The 16069-nt window shown below is 35.6% G+C and overlaps 1 pseudogene; it reads left to right on the top strand.

The window, feature by feature from the left end:
• Positions 1-10803: 10803 nt before the first annotated feature.
• On the top strand, positions 10804-10962 carry LOC119621034 (U2 spliceosomal RNA; annotated as a pseudogene).
• Positions 10963-16069: the final 5107 nt, after the last annotated feature.

The following is a 16069-nucleotide window of genomic DNA, read 5'->3' as shown; positions in this document are numbered from 1 at the left end:
ACGAGTTGATGGGTGCAGCACACCAACATGGCACAAGTATACATATGTAGCAAACCTGCACGTTGTGCACATGTACCCTACAACTTGAAGTTTAATAATAATAAATAAATTTAAAAAAAAAAAAATTTCAAGAAAAAAAAATCTCCATTAAAAAATGGGCAAAGGACATGAACAGACACTTCTCAAAAGAAGACATACATGTGACTGACAATCATTAAAAAAAAATTCAACATCACTGATCGTTAGAGAAATACAACTGAAAACCACAATAAGATACCATCTCATAACAGTCAGAAAGGTTGTCATTAAAAAGTCAAAAAGTACCAGATGCTGGCAGGGTTGTGGAGAAAAGAGAATGCTTATAAACTGTTGGTGGATATGTAAATTAGTTCAGTCATTGGGGAAGACCATGTGGCAAATCCTCAAAGACCAAAAGACAAAAAGACCATTACACCCAGCAATCCCATTACTAGGTATATACCCAAAGGAACAGAAATCATTCTATTATAAAGACACACACACACACACACACTCATTGCAGCACTATTCACAATAGCAAAAATAGGGAATCAACCTAAATTCCCATAAATGATAGACTGAATAAAGAAAATATCATACATGTACACCATGGAATACTATGCAGTCATAAAAAGGAATTAGATAATGTCCTTTGCAGGGACATGGATGGAGCTGGAAGTCATTATCCTTAGTAAACTAACACAGATACAGAAAACCAAATACTACATGTTCTCACTTATAATTGGGAGTTAAATGATGATAACATGTAGACACACAGAGTAGAACAAAACACACTGTGGCCTTTTTGAGGGCAGAGAGTGAAAGAAGGTAGAAGATCAGGAAAAATAATAAGTAGTAGGCTTAATACATGGGTGATGAAGTAATCTATACAACAAACACCAATCACACAAGTTTACCTATATAACAAAGCTATACTTGTGACCCTGAACTTAAAATAAAAGTTAACAATAGAAAAAATAATGGCAATATAAGAACATTTTCAGACAAACATAAACTTATGTAATTTATTGACAGCAGACTCACACTATAATAAATGTTAAAGAAAGTTCTTCAAGCAAAAGCAATATTATATTAAACACTTGGATCTATACAAATAAATGAAGAACACTGATAGTAGAACAAATGAATTTAAATACAAAACTCCTTTTTGCTCTCATTTTTAATTTATCTAAAGATAACTCACTAAACTAAAAATAGTAGTAACAAATTGTGTTTATAACATATACAAAACAAAATGAATATCAGTAGCACAAAAGATAAGAGGGAAGAATTGGGAGTAAATTATGGTAAGAAAGGAGGACTTAGTAGTATGCTGTAGTAAGGAGAGAGGGTGTAATTGGAAGTATACTGCAGTAAGTTCTTTGCAATACACATGAAATGGTGTAATGGCATTTAAATTAAATAAAATAAATAATGAATAAATCCAAAGCAAAATTAAAATATGAAAACATACACAAAGAGAATGAGGAAATATAGTAGTCTCACCTTATCTGTGATTTCATCTTCTTTTCAAAAATATTACATGGAAAATTTTAGATATAATCAATTCACACATTTAAAAGTGCACACCATTCTGAGTAATGTGATGACATCTTCTGCTGTCTCACTGCATCCTGCCCAGGTCATGATTCTTCCACTTGTCTAGCATACCCACACTATATACACTACCCTCTCATTACTGTGCAAGTAAAAACAAAGTGTATATGAGGTGTGTTCCTATCAGTGATTTCAGGCATTCACACAGGGTCTTGGAACATTTACCCTGCAAATAAAAGAGGCACTATTTTAATGAAAAAACTAAAGATCATAGATTTTAATCCAAGCATGTCAATAATTTAAAAAAATATAAATTGCATAAGCTCCTCAACTTAAGGACATATATTGTTAGGTTAGATAAAATAAAGAAGAGTCAGCTATATCTAGTCTTAAGAAAGCCAATTTTAACTATACAGTCACATATAGGTTAAAAGTGTGTGTAAGCATGTGTGTGTGTGTGTCTCTCTCTGTATATACACTAATCAAAATAAGGTTGTGGTAGTTTATTAATAGCAAGCAAAATACACTTTACAACAAGGGATATTACCAAGGATAAAGAAAGACAGTACCTAATAATAGTCAGTTATCCAAGAAGACATAATAATCTTAAGTATTTGTATATTGAACAACATAGTTTCAAAATAAATGAAGAACAAACTGATGGATCTGGTAGGATAACTAGACAAATTAACAATTGTAGTTGGATAATTTAACACTTTCTCTTGATGACTGATAGAAAAATTATGCAGAAAATCAGTAAATGTATAGAAGATTTGAACAACACTATTCAAAAACTGGCCTAATTGACATTTTTGACCACTCTATCCAATAGCAAGAGAATATTCAGTATTTTCTAATGCACGAAGAATGCTCACCAAGATAGATCAAATTCTGGGCAATGAAACAAAATTTAAAAATTAAAACAATAGAAATCAGTGAAATTGAGAATTTAAAAAATAGAGAAAACAATGGAATTAAAAGCCTTTGTTGAGGGGAGCTGAGAATCTGATGAGCCACTAGCCAAATTCACCAAGTTAAAAAGAATATGCAAATTTTTAGTGTTAGGAATGAGCAAGAAGACATCATTCATATGAATTGAAAATGGCTATTCACCTAAAAACCTGTGTGAAAATGTTCGTAGTATCTGTATTTGCAATCATCCAAAGCTAGGATCAACCTAAATGTTTCTCAACTAGGGGATGAATAAAAACATTGCAGTACATCAATTCTACCCCATATTAAAATGATATGAACTCTTGGCACACACAATGTAAATGAAACTTGAATGCATTTATCTCAAAAGAAGAAAGCAGACTAAAAACGCTGCATGCTCTGTAAGTCTGTTTTCATGGCATTTTTGCAAAGTCAAAACTGAAAGGACAGAACACAATTAAGTGGCTGCTAGTAGACAGGGTGGAGTGTGAAGTGAGTACAAAGGAGGAATTTGAGGAGGTGAAAACACTGTTCTGTGTCTTGATTGTGGTGGTGGTTACATTACTATATACGTTGGCCAAAACTCAAAGAACCGTACATTAAAGTGGGTGAATCTTTCTGTATGTAAATTGCACCTTAAAATAACAGAAAAACCATACTCTTCATTAAAACTAGTCTCTGGCGATTGAAACCCAAAAAGTGGTGCTTCTTCAGTGAGGAGAGAGGTAGTGAGTAACTGGAAAAGTGGATAAGGGAAGTCTCTGGAATGATAACATTGTTTTGTATCTTGGCATATATATACCAAAACTGGCTGAGCTGAACGTTCATGGTATATAAATTATACCTCATTTTAAAATGTTAAAAATATATGCTTTCACTTCTAGTTGATTTAATTAAATAAGAAAATAAAAATGCTGCTTGCAAAAATAAGTTATTTTTCTATGCTGAATTGCTGCGTAAATTTTCCACTGAAAAGATGTCAGCAAAACTGGCCATTATTTAAAAATTGAAGATTCATTTTTACTTTTCAACAGACCATCTCTCCCACTCCCACCAGATTCTTGGAGAAAAAAGTACAATCACTTGAAGACAAGTTTTTCTCATTAATAACACATAGTGATATAAATTTTAAATTAAAATTTTCATGCTGATTCTTCTATGTTCTTACGTTCTTCGAAAAATGTATTTTGCAGAACATGCCTAAAAAGGCAATTTGATAAAACAATATGGATACGAGGTACTAAAATTTCTAACATCCAGAATAGGTTCTGAAATTCAATATGCCACTTCAAATACATGGAACAAGGAGATGGAACAAGGTGGTGGAACAGAAGTCTTCACTAACCATCCCCCAAGCAAGTACACCAATTTAACAACTGTCTACACAGAAAAAAAAAAAAAAAAAAAAGCCTTCATAAGAACCAAAAATCAGATGAACACTCATAGTACCTGATTTTAACTTCATATCCCTGAAAGAGGCACTGAAGATATAGAAAGACAGTCCCGAATCAGCAACACCACCCCTCTCCAACCCCACCGGCAGCAGGAGCCTGGTGGGAAGAGCATCTCTGGGTGCACGGAGAGAAAGCACACTGCAATTATGAGGCACTGAACTCAGTGCTGTCCTGTTAGAGCAAAAAGGAAAACTGGATCAAACTCAACTAATGACTGCCCATAAAGGGAGCATTTAAATCAGCCCTAGCCAGAGGAGAATCGCTTATCCCAGTGGTCCAAACTTGAGTCTCCGCGAACTTCGCCACTTAGGGCCAAAGTGCTTTCAAGTAAACTTGAAAGTCAGTCTAGGCCATGAGGAATGCAACTCTTTGCTGAGTCGTAGGGCTGAACTAGGCCCAGAGCCAGAAACCTGGGGAAGCACATGACTCACTGACACCAGCGGGGCCAGCCAAGAAAGTGCTGGCATTACCCTTCCTCTAAGCTCAAGCTGCACAGCTCGTGGCTCCAAAACAGACCTCTTCCTTCCACTTGTGGAGAAAAGAGGGAAGAGTCGGGAGGACTTTATGTTGGGTATTGGATAACAGCTCAGTCCCCGCAAGCTAGGGCACCAGTCAGAATCATGAGACCCCCATTCCAGTCCAGAGCTCTCAGATAACATTTCTAGACAAACCCTGGACCAGAAGAGAACCAGCTACCTTGAAGGAAAGGACCCGATCCTGCCAGCATTTATCATCTGCTAAATGAGGAGCCCTTGGGACCTGAATAACCCACAGCAATACCCAGATATTACATTGAGGGGCTTGGTGTGCCTCTGAGGCTCGCGGGCTCTAGGTAAGACTTAGCAAATTACCAGTTGTGGTGGCTATGGGGCGACACTCCTGCTTGATAAAAACACAGGGAAAACTAAAGAGGACTTTGCCTTGAACCTTAGGTACCAGCACAGCCACAGGGCAGTAGAGCTGGATCCCAAGCAGGCTCCTGTGGTCCCTGATTTCAGGGCTGGATGCTGGGATGACATTTCTGGACCTGTCCTGGGCCAGAGCAGAGTTCACTGCCGTAAAGGGTGAGTCCCAGGTCAGGCAGCATTCACAGCAAGCTGACATAAGAGACTTGGGCCTTAAGGGAACATTGGCAGTGTTCTGGCAGTACTCCTAATGGCCTGGGGTAGCCATGGATATAGGATGAGGTGCTTCTGCCTCTAGAAAGGAATAGGAACAGTGGCAAAAACTCCATCTCAGGGTTTGAGTGCAAGATTAGATTAGCTGCAGTACAATAGAATGCCAGATAAACTTTTCTAAGATTATGATTCTAGTCTCTGACTCCTAGAGGGCTGTATGGACCCACAGGGGCCTGAAGAAATTCACCACTCTTTAGGGAAAGACACAGGTCTGTCTGGCTTTGCCATCTTCTTATGATAGAGCCCCAGGGCCTTGAGAAAACATAGGTAGTAGCCATGAAGTGTTTATAGATGGCCTTGGGTGAGACCTAGAACTGTGCTAGTTTCAGGTCTATCCTAGCACAGTCATGGTGGTGGTGGCCACAAGGTTGCTTGTGTCACTTCGCTCCAAGCTTTATGTGCTCACAACAAACAGAGGAACTCTGCTTGTTTAGAACAAAGTAAGAAAAGAGAACAAGAGTCTTCTCCTGGTAATCCAGAGAATTCTACTGGAGCTTGTCCAAAAACATCAAGGTGATACATCTACGAGTAAGAAAGAACGAGAGCATTATTAAGCTTAGGTTTCCCATAAAGCATACACAGCTTAGATGAAAACACTGAAGTCCTCCCAAATATCTGGAAAGCCTTCCCTAGAATGATGGCTACAAATAATTCTAGACAGTGAAGACTAAAATGAATACCTAACTCTTCAATGTTAAGATACTGAAGAACATCTACTAGCATCAACAACATCCAGGAAAATATGACCTCACAAAATGAACTAAATATAGCACCAGGGAAAAATACTAGGGAAACAGAGATGTATGACCTTTCAGACAGAGAATTCAAAAGAGCTATGTTGTGGAAATGAAAAGAAATTCAAGATAACCTAAAGAAGGAATTCAGAATCCTATCAGACAAATTTAACAAAGAGATAGAAATAATTTAAAAGAATCAAACAGAAATTCCGGAGCTGAAAAAAATGTACTTGGCATGCTGAATAATGTATCAAAGTCCTTTAATAGAAGAATGGATCAAGGGGAAGGAAGAATTAGCGAGCTTGAAGACAGACTATTTGGAAATACACAGAGGACACAAAAGAAAGAAGAACAAAAAACAATGAAGTATGCTTACAGGATCTAAGAAAACAGCCTCAAAAGGGCAAATCTAAGAGTTACCGGCCTTAAAGAGGAGGTAGAGAAAGAGATAGGGGTACAAAGTTTACTGAAAAGGATAATAACAGAGAACTTACCAAACTACAGAAAGATATTAATATCCAAATACAAGAAGGTTACAGAACATCAGACTTAATGCAAAGAAGATTATCTCGAGGCATTTAATAATCAAGCTCCCAAAGGTCAATGATAAAAAAAAAAAAAAAAAAAAAAAAGTTGTAAAACCAGCAAAAGAAAAGAAACAAATAACATACAAGTGAGCTCCAATACATCTGGCAGCAGACTCAGTGGAAACCTTACAGGCCAGGAGAGAGTGGCCTGACATATTTAAACTGCTGAAAGAAAAAAGTTTTTACACTAGAATATTATATGTGGAAAAACAATCCTTCAGACATGAAGGAGAAATAAAGACTTTTTCAGACAAACAGAAACTGAGAGATTTCATCAACACCAGACCCGCCCTACAAGAAATGCTAAAGGGAATACTTTAATCAGACAGAAAAGTACTTTAATCAGACAGAAAAGTACATTAATGAGCAATAAGTAGTCACCTGAGGGTACAGAACTCACTGGTAATAGTAAGTATACAGAAAAACACAGAATATTTTAACACTGTAACTGTGGTGTGTAAAATACTTTTGTCCTATGTAGAAAGATTAAACAGTTAACCAATTAAAAATAATAATTACAACGTTCCAGGGGATCATTAAAGAAATTAAGAAGGAAATTGAAAAAATTCTTGAAGGAAGTGATACTGGAAACACAACATATTATAACCTATCAGCTAGAACAAAAGCAGTACTAGGAGGGAAGTTTGTTGCTATAAGTGCCTATATCAATCAAGAAAAGAATTTCAAATAAACAATTTAATGATGCATCTTAAAGAAAAGCAAAAGCAAACCAAAATCAAAGTTAGTAGAAGAAAAGAACTAATAAACATCGGGACAGAAATAATTCAAATTAGAGTAACAAACAGTACAAAAGGTCAGTAAAACAAAAAGTTGGGTTAGGTTTTTTGAAAGGTAAAAGAATAGACAAAACTGTAGCCAGAACAACAAAAAAAGAGAAGACATATGTAAAATCAGAGATAAAAAGGAAAACATTACAATTGATACTACAGAAATTCAAAGGATCATTAGTGTCTACTACGAGCAACTATGTGCCATTGAATTGGAAAATCTGGAAAAACTGGACAAATTTCTAGATACATAAAACCTACAAAGATTGAACCAGGAAAAAATGCAAAACCTGAACAGATTAATAACAAGTAATTAGTTTGAAGCTGTAGTAAGAAGTCTTTTAGTAAATAAAAGCCCAGGACCCACTGGCTTCACTGGTTAATTCTACCAAACATTTAAAGACGAGCTAATACTAACCCTACTCAAACTTTTCCAAAAATTAAAGGTGGAGGGAGTACTTCCAAACTCGTTCCACAAGGCCAGTATCACCCTGATACCAAAAGAAGACAAAGAACATTGAAAAAAGAAAACTACAGACCAATGTATCTGGTGATTTTGAGGCAAAAGTCCTTGACAAAATCCTAGCAAGTCTAATTCAACTATATGTTATAAATATCACTCATCGTGACCAAGTAGGATTTATCCCTGATTTGCAAGGATGGTTCAATATAAGCAAATCAATCAATCTGACTCAATCCAGTTGCCCCAAACCTTTTTGGCACCAAGAACTTGTTTCTTGGAAGACAATTTTCCCATGGACCCATGTAGGGGGATGGTTTCAGGATGATTCAAGCTCATTACATTTATTATGCACTTTATTTCTATTATTACATTGTAATGTACAACTCATGATAATGTAGAATCACTGGGAGCCCTAAGCTTATTTTCCTGAAACTAGACGGTGCCATCTGGGGGTGATGGGAGACAGCAATAGATCATAAGGCATTAGATTTTCATAAGCAGTGTGTAAGCTACATCCCTCAAATGCACAGTTCACAATAGGGTTTGTGTTCCTATGAGAATCTAACGGTGCTGCTGATCTGACAGTAGGCAGAACTCAGGTGGCAATGCAAGTGATAGGGAGTAGCTATAAATACAGACGAAGCTTCACTTACTTACTCATTGCTCACGTCCTACTGTACATCCCCGTTCCTAACAGACCATGAACCATACCACGGCCTAGGGATTGGGGACCCCAGAGGTACATCATATCAAGAGAATGAAGAATAAAACTCCTATAATCATTTCAGTTAATGCTGAAAATGTATTTGATAACATTGAACATCCTTCATGATGAAAACTCTCAAAAAACAGGATAGAAAGAACATACCTCAACATAATAAAGGCCATATATGATAGACCTATACTAGTATCATAATAAATAGGGAAAAACTGAAATCCTCTACGTCTGTAACAAGACAAAGATTCCCACTTTCATCACGTTTGTTCAAAATAGTGCTGAAAGGTCTAGCTAGAGCAATCAGAAAAAAAAAAAAAAAAAAAGATACACAGGTCATCCAAACTGGAAAGCAAGAAGTCAAATTATCCTTGTTTGCAGATAATATAATCTTACATTTAGAAAAGTCTAAAGACTCCAAAAGAAAACTATTAGAACTGATAAACAATTTCAGTAAATTTGAAGAATACAAAATAAATATAAAAAATCAGAAGTATTTCTATATCCAAACAGAACAATCTGAAAAAGAAATTTGACAAGTAATTTGACTTACAATAGCCACACATGAAATTAAATACCTAGGAATTAACCAAGGAAGTGAAAGATCTCTATAATAAAGAATATAAAACACTGATGAATGAAACTGAAGAGGACACAAAGAAATGGAAAAATATTCCATGTTCATGGATTTGAAGAATCAATATTGTTAACATGGTCATATTATTCAAAGCAATCTACAGATTCAGTGAAATTCCTGTTAAAATACCAATGATATTCTTCACAGAAATAAAAAAAATTGTAAAATCTATGTGAAACCAAAGAAGACCCAAAACAGCCAAAGCTATCCTACGCAAAAAGAACAAAATTGGAAGAATGACTTTATCTGACTTCAAATTATACTACAGAACTACAGTAACCAAATCAGCATGGTACTGGCATACAAACAGACAAATAGACTAATGGAACAGAATAGAGAACCCAGAAACAAATTCATACACCTACAGTGAGCTCATTTTTGACAAGGTAGCAGAAACTGGGGAAAAGACAGCCTTTTCAATAAACGGTGCAGGGAAAACTGCACATCCATATGCAGAAGAGTAATTCTAGACCAAGTATCTCATCTTATACAAAAATAAAGTAAAAGTGTATTAAACAAACACTTAAATCTAAGACCTCAAACTATGAAACTACTATAAGAAAACATTGGGGAAAATCTCCAGAACATTTGGTCTGGGCAAAAATGTCTTGAGCAAAACTCCACAAACACAGGCAACAAAAACCAAAAGGAGTAAATGGAATTACATCAACTTAAAAAGCTTCTGCACAGCAAAGGGTACAATCAACAAAATGAAGGGACAACCTACAAAATGCGAGAAAATATTTGCGAACTACCTACCTGAGAAGGGATTAATACCCATAATATATATATATATAATTAATATCAATAATACATATAATAATACCCATAATATATATATATATAATTTCCTATAGAGTTGCTCAAACAACTCTATAGGAAAGAAAAATCTGATTTTAAAAATGGGCGAAATATTGAATAGATATTTCTCAAAATAAGTCATACAAATAGCAAAAAGGCACATTAAAAGATGCTCAACATCATGAATCATCAGAGAAATGTAAATAAAAACTATAATGGAATACCATTTCATCCCAGTTAAAATGGCTTATATCCAAAAGAGAGATTTTAATGAATGTTGGTGAGTAGGTGAAGAAAAGGGAATCCTCATACACTGTTAGTGGAAAGGTAAATTAGAGTGGAGATATAAATACAACTACTATGGAGAAAGTTTGCAGATTCCTCCAAAACTAAAATTTGGACCATCACATAATCAACCAATTCTACTGCTGGATATATACCTAAAATAATGGAAATCAGTATATCAAAGAGATATCTGCACTACTATGTTTACTGTAGCACTGTTTATGATAGCTAAATTTGGAAGCAACATAAGTGTCCATCAACAGATGAATAAAGAAAGAAAATGTAGTGCTTATACACAATAGAATACTATTCAGCATAGAAAATAATGGGATCCTGTCATTTGCAACAACATGAGTGGAAGATTATTGTGTTCAGTGAAATAAGCCAGGCACAGAAAGACAAACTTCACATGTTCTCACTTATTTGTGGGATCTAAAAATCAAAACAATTGAATTCATGGAGATACAGAGTAGAAGGATGGTAACCAGAGGCTGGGCATAGTAACGGGGAGTTGGGGGGTGGGCAGGAAGGTAGCGATGTTTAATTGGTACAATAAACTGTTATTGAGAATAAATAAGATCTACTATTCAATAGCACAGGAGAGTGACTATACTCAATAATAAATTGTACGTTTTAAGATAACTAAAGTAATCACTTCTCAGCCTTTTGGCTAAGATCAAGTGTAAAATAACTAAAGTAATGCAACTGGATTTTTTGGTAACACAAAGGATAAATGCATAAATGGATGGCTACCTCGTTCTCCATGTTGTGATTGTTTTACATTGCATGCCTGTATCAGAGCATCTCATGAATTCCATAACTATATGCACTTATTATGTACCCACAAAAATTTAAAAATTTAAAAAATACTTGAATTGGCTCTCAGTAACATTTGCTAAGAAAATAGATCTTAAGTGTCCTCACCACATAGACACACACAATGTGCAACTGTATGTAGTGATGAATGTATTGATTAATTTGTGGTAATTTTTACCCAATGTATACATATATCAAATCATCACATTGTGCATCTCAAATATATACAATTTTTAATGACAGTTGTACCTCAATAAAGTTGGACAAAATAAGATAAAATACTTTGGAATGTTTGAATTATATCTAAAATAAAATAAGATATATATTCTCAGAGAATGAATCAAACATGACTCAAACAAAAATAACATATATGGAAATTTCTTTCATCATTTTTGTGAAGATATTAAAAATTTTAAAGCACTAAAATGATTGATGTAGTAATGAATATTTTTTCACACATATGTGACAACCAGATAGCAAAGTGCAAAAACAACAACAACTAGCACAAAACTATTCTGAAAACCAATATATGATTATGAGTAACAAGGAGAGGAAACTAAGTTAGATTTTAGTGTCTCGGTATAAACGTTATACTAAGTATTTCACCATTTATCTTTCAAAGGTATTTCTTCTGTCTGCTCCGCCACACAGTTTACTGTTCCTGAAGGTTGAGTCATTTGGAGTTCACACGAACTTGTACTCAATTCCACTGAAGTGAAGGTGCATGTTTATTGGAGATGGAAAAAGACTACTTAACAAGTATTTCATCATTTTCTACAGCCTGACTTAGTTTTCACTGAAAGTCTAATGAATATATTCAAGCTCCAGGGGAAACCACAGCCAGTCAAGCAAATAGTAGATTTGAGTAAGAATCAGAGTTATTGCCTGTCTCACCTCTCAGCATGGGATGAACCGTTCAGAGCCTTTTCATTTTCCTGTTTCAAAAAACCTATCTTCTTGCAAATGAAAAATAAAAAAATCTCACCTAACTGATTTTGCATTTGCCCTTTGTTTTTGCATTGGCCTCTATTTTACACTTTTATTTGACATTTATTAGACCGAATTTTCTTATATAACTATTCAAATATATAAGACAGAATTGACTACAGAGTTTTGTGATTATGGCTTCAGCTAGACTTTGCTCAAGGATATAAAATTATCCTTGCTTTCTTTTTTTTTATTAATCCTACAGTGGTTCATATAGTGTACAGAGGGTTCATGTACTGTGTAGTGAGCCAATTTAACTCACACCATGACTCTGTTTTCTAGAACTAGGCCAAAGATGGTCATGACATAGAACCGTATGTCCAAGCAGTCTCAAAATAAAGACTTGAAATATAGACCTTAGGATTATCTTTATAGAGTGTCGAATATCCAGATGAAAATTGAAAATTGCAGTCAACTATGCATTCATTTGAAAAATACCTGGATTTTTATCAAATGTTTTGTACATTTGAGACACTTAATATTATGTAGACTGGCAGGTAATTATTGACCCATTGCCATCTTGATTATTACTTTTATCTAAAACTGCTTCAGTATTAATACTTCCATTCCTAGAATTATGTTTAAAATTTATCTTTGTAGCATAGTAGGTCAGTGGAGAAGGGGTAATTTGGATAAAGGTCCCATCTTTCCCCATGATAGTAAAAGCTCACATGCATTCTATGTAATTTTGACCTTGGTAAGATTTTTTAACTTTTTTCTTTCCAGTAATTCATATTCATAAATGAATGCATCTACTGCAGTGAAAATAATATTTCCAATTGTGGCAAAAATAGAATGAAGTAGGCTGGACGTATTAGGAAATTGTGTGCAGGCATGCAGTGAGGATGAGGTGAGGGATGAACAGAAAGGTGGAAATCCAGTTTGACTAGAAGAGTTTGACAGATTATAAGAAGCTTGGATCAGAAGATTCCAGAAGTTGGATGGAGTCATAGGTGAAGGATAAACTTGTGATCATAAGATTAACAAAGGCAATAAGAGAGAAGTCAGTCATCTCTTATTTCCCATAAGCATATATTTCAGAGTGGAGTGTACAAAAAAATGGATTTTGAAAGTAGACCAGGTTGTTTATTACATGTGTGACAGTAATACCTATTCTGAGGTGCAGAAAGCAAGGATCCTAAGGGAATATGCAAAGACCTGATCTTTATTCTCAGTCACTGCTATATGGTATTTACCCAGGGAAGACTCTCAAACTTCCTTGTTTTGCTCAGTCTATAATAGTAGATGTGGCAGCTCTGACTTCCAGACTTACTGGGTTGGCAAGGTCACTTCCATGAGACCCTGGGTTGTGGCCCTGTCTCTGAACCACTGGCACGTGGCAGTCTGCCTGATGGAACAGATAAGGGAGCCCTGTCCTCTGAAATTCTGGAAAAGACAACCTCAATCACTGAGCTTCTGCCCTCTGGGCCTGTAGTGGAAGTAGCAGCCCTGCTAGTCTTTTAGCCACGTTTGAGGTCTTTCTTCTTCTGTCTGGAAAGATAGCACATGCTTGCAACTGGATAGCTGTATCGGCCCATCCTGTAGAATCTCAGACGTCCTACAGCCTTTCTTTATTTTGTCCTTTCTCTGTTTCCCTTAGTCTCAGCTGGCCCTGTTTCTGCTGATATAGCCACATTTTTATTCCTGCTTCTGCTAAAATGGCTAACACCATAATTTCTTCATTGAGTTGTTCTCCAGTCCCACCCTTAGTGTTCTCTCCAGAACATATTTTCTCAATATTTTGCAATTTGAGTAGACTAAGAGTTCATTTTCAAGTTCTGATGCCTTTTTGTTTAACAGTTTCTCTCTCAATTTATCTCTCTCCTTTTGTATTTTGCTACAAGCAACAAGAATAAACTAGGCTGTATTTTCAACACTTTGCCTAGAAATCTTAGGTAACAGAATCAAGTTTGTCACTTACAGTTTCTACTTTCCACAAGCACTAGAACACAATTCAGCTAAGTTATTTACCACTTTATAACAATGACTGCCTTTCTTCTAGTTTCAATAACAAGTTCTACATTTCTGTCTGAGACTTCAAGAGAATCACTATTCACAGTCTAAAACACTCTAGGCGTTGTATTAACATGCATCTCAAAACTCTCCTGCTTCTATCCATTACCCAGTTTGAAAGCTAGTTCCACATTTTTAGAAATCGGTTACAGCAGCACCCCACTTTTTGGTATCAAAATCTGTATTATATGGGGTTCTTAAGAGAAACAATACCAACAGGAGATGCTCATTACAATAAAACTCAAGAGGCCCTTCAAATAGAGATTTATTTTAAGGAATTGGCTTTCATGATTGGGAAGGTGTAAATCCAATATCTGCAGGATAGGCCAGCAGGCTAGGGACTTAAGGAGGAGATGCAGTACAAGTTCAAAGGCAATCTTCTGGCAGAATTCTTTCTTGCTTGGGGAAAGTCAGTCATTCTTTTGTTAACTGACTGGATGAAGCTTACCTATATTATGGTGGGAAATCTGCTTTACTCAAAGTCTACTGATTAAATGTTAATGTAAACCCTAAAATAACGTCTCAGAAACATCGTGGCTACCTTTTGAGCATGTCTCTAAACACAATGGCTCAGCCAAATTGACACATAAAATTAACCATCACAGTCCCCCCAAAGGAAACTTGTGTCCACCTAAAATTTCAGCATGTAAATTTATTTGTAAGTTGAGTCTTTGCAGATGTAATTAGTGAAGTCAAAATAAGGCCCTACTAGAATAATGTAGGGCCTAAACTTGTTGTGACTGGTATCCTTGTTAGAAGAAGGGAGGACACACAGACACACATGGGAGAAAAGTCATATGACAACAGAGGGAGAGGTGGGATTGATGCAGTTACAAACCAATGAATACCAAAGATTGTCAGCATCACCAGAAACTAGGCAGAGGCAAGGAAAAATCCCCCCTTAGATCATTCAGAGAAAGGCACTGCCAACATCTAGATTTCAGACTTCTAACCTCCAGAACTGTGAGAGAATAAATATCTGCTATTTTAAACCAGTAAGTGTGTGGTAATTTATTACAGGAGCCCTGGGGAAATAATGCACATACCAATGCTTTGTATTTTCTTGTCATTTTCTGGGGCTAGGGAAAATTAGCTATATTGACCCCCAAAGTCACTTCGAGACAAGATAACACCAGTTCCTGATTGTGGCTTATGTTTGGGAAATCGTATTCCTAAAAACTGGGATCTTCTGACACTTTTCACTTAAAATAAAATATAATAGACAACCCTATTATCAGGATTTATTAAAAGGTTAAAGCTATGAGGTCATACTCTTTGGTAGCTGTCTGTGGAAACTGAGAAAGTGCCAATGTAATCTTGCATCTCTTCTCTCCAAGCTAAGAAAAATAAAATAAAAGCTTTGTCTTGAGTTAAAAAATCTGGGACATTAATTGCATTTAGAATTTCTGACTTCTTGTATTAAAAATGAAATGGAATACCTTTCCAAAAGGTATAGATCAAGAGCAAAATGTAAAAAGAAAACTTAGCCTGAGGCATAGGCATGAGGTAGAATTTTGGCAAATATTCCTTAATTTTCAGGAAAGAAAATAATCATGTGAGCTTGACCTTTGGGTTTGTGTGACTGTTATGCATATGTGTGTGGGTGTGTGTAATAAGGATATCAATTAAAAGTTATATGATATCAGGGAAACAGTTAATGTTGACGTGTTTTATAAATACTGGCAAACAAGCAAATTGAGAAGAAAAAATGAAATTGTAACTTGGCTTTATTAAAAGTGTTAGTAATTATAGTCATTTATTTGAAATGTTTACTATTTTTGTCTAATTGTGATGCAGTTCAACAATGATTATGCATATAATTAAATATATGCCTTAGGATTAACTTTATAATATATTGTGGTTGGTTATGGCATTCAATCCCATAATGTACACTCCAATCTTCATTGTTTATATCTCCAGTTATGTACTTAGAAAACGAAGAAAGGGAAAAACAGAGGAGAGAAATATGGTTTTATGAGCCTGGCTGAATACTGATTGAAGAGATCTGGGAGATTCATATTTTCAGGCAGAGAAAGGCAGAGCACTGGAGGTGCCAGTTTTATCAGAGGTAAAAGGCTAAGCTTTGCAAATACTTCTCAG

This window comes from Chlorocebus sabaeus, chromosome X (assembly GCF_047675955.1).
Source record: "Chlorocebus sabaeus isolate Y175 chromosome X, mChlSab1.0.hap1, whole genome shotgun sequence".
NCBI lineage: Eukaryota > Metazoa > Chordata > Mammalia > Primates > Cercopithecidae > Chlorocebus > Chlorocebus sabaeus.
This window is presented reverse-complemented; position numbering and strand designations above follow the sequence as displayed.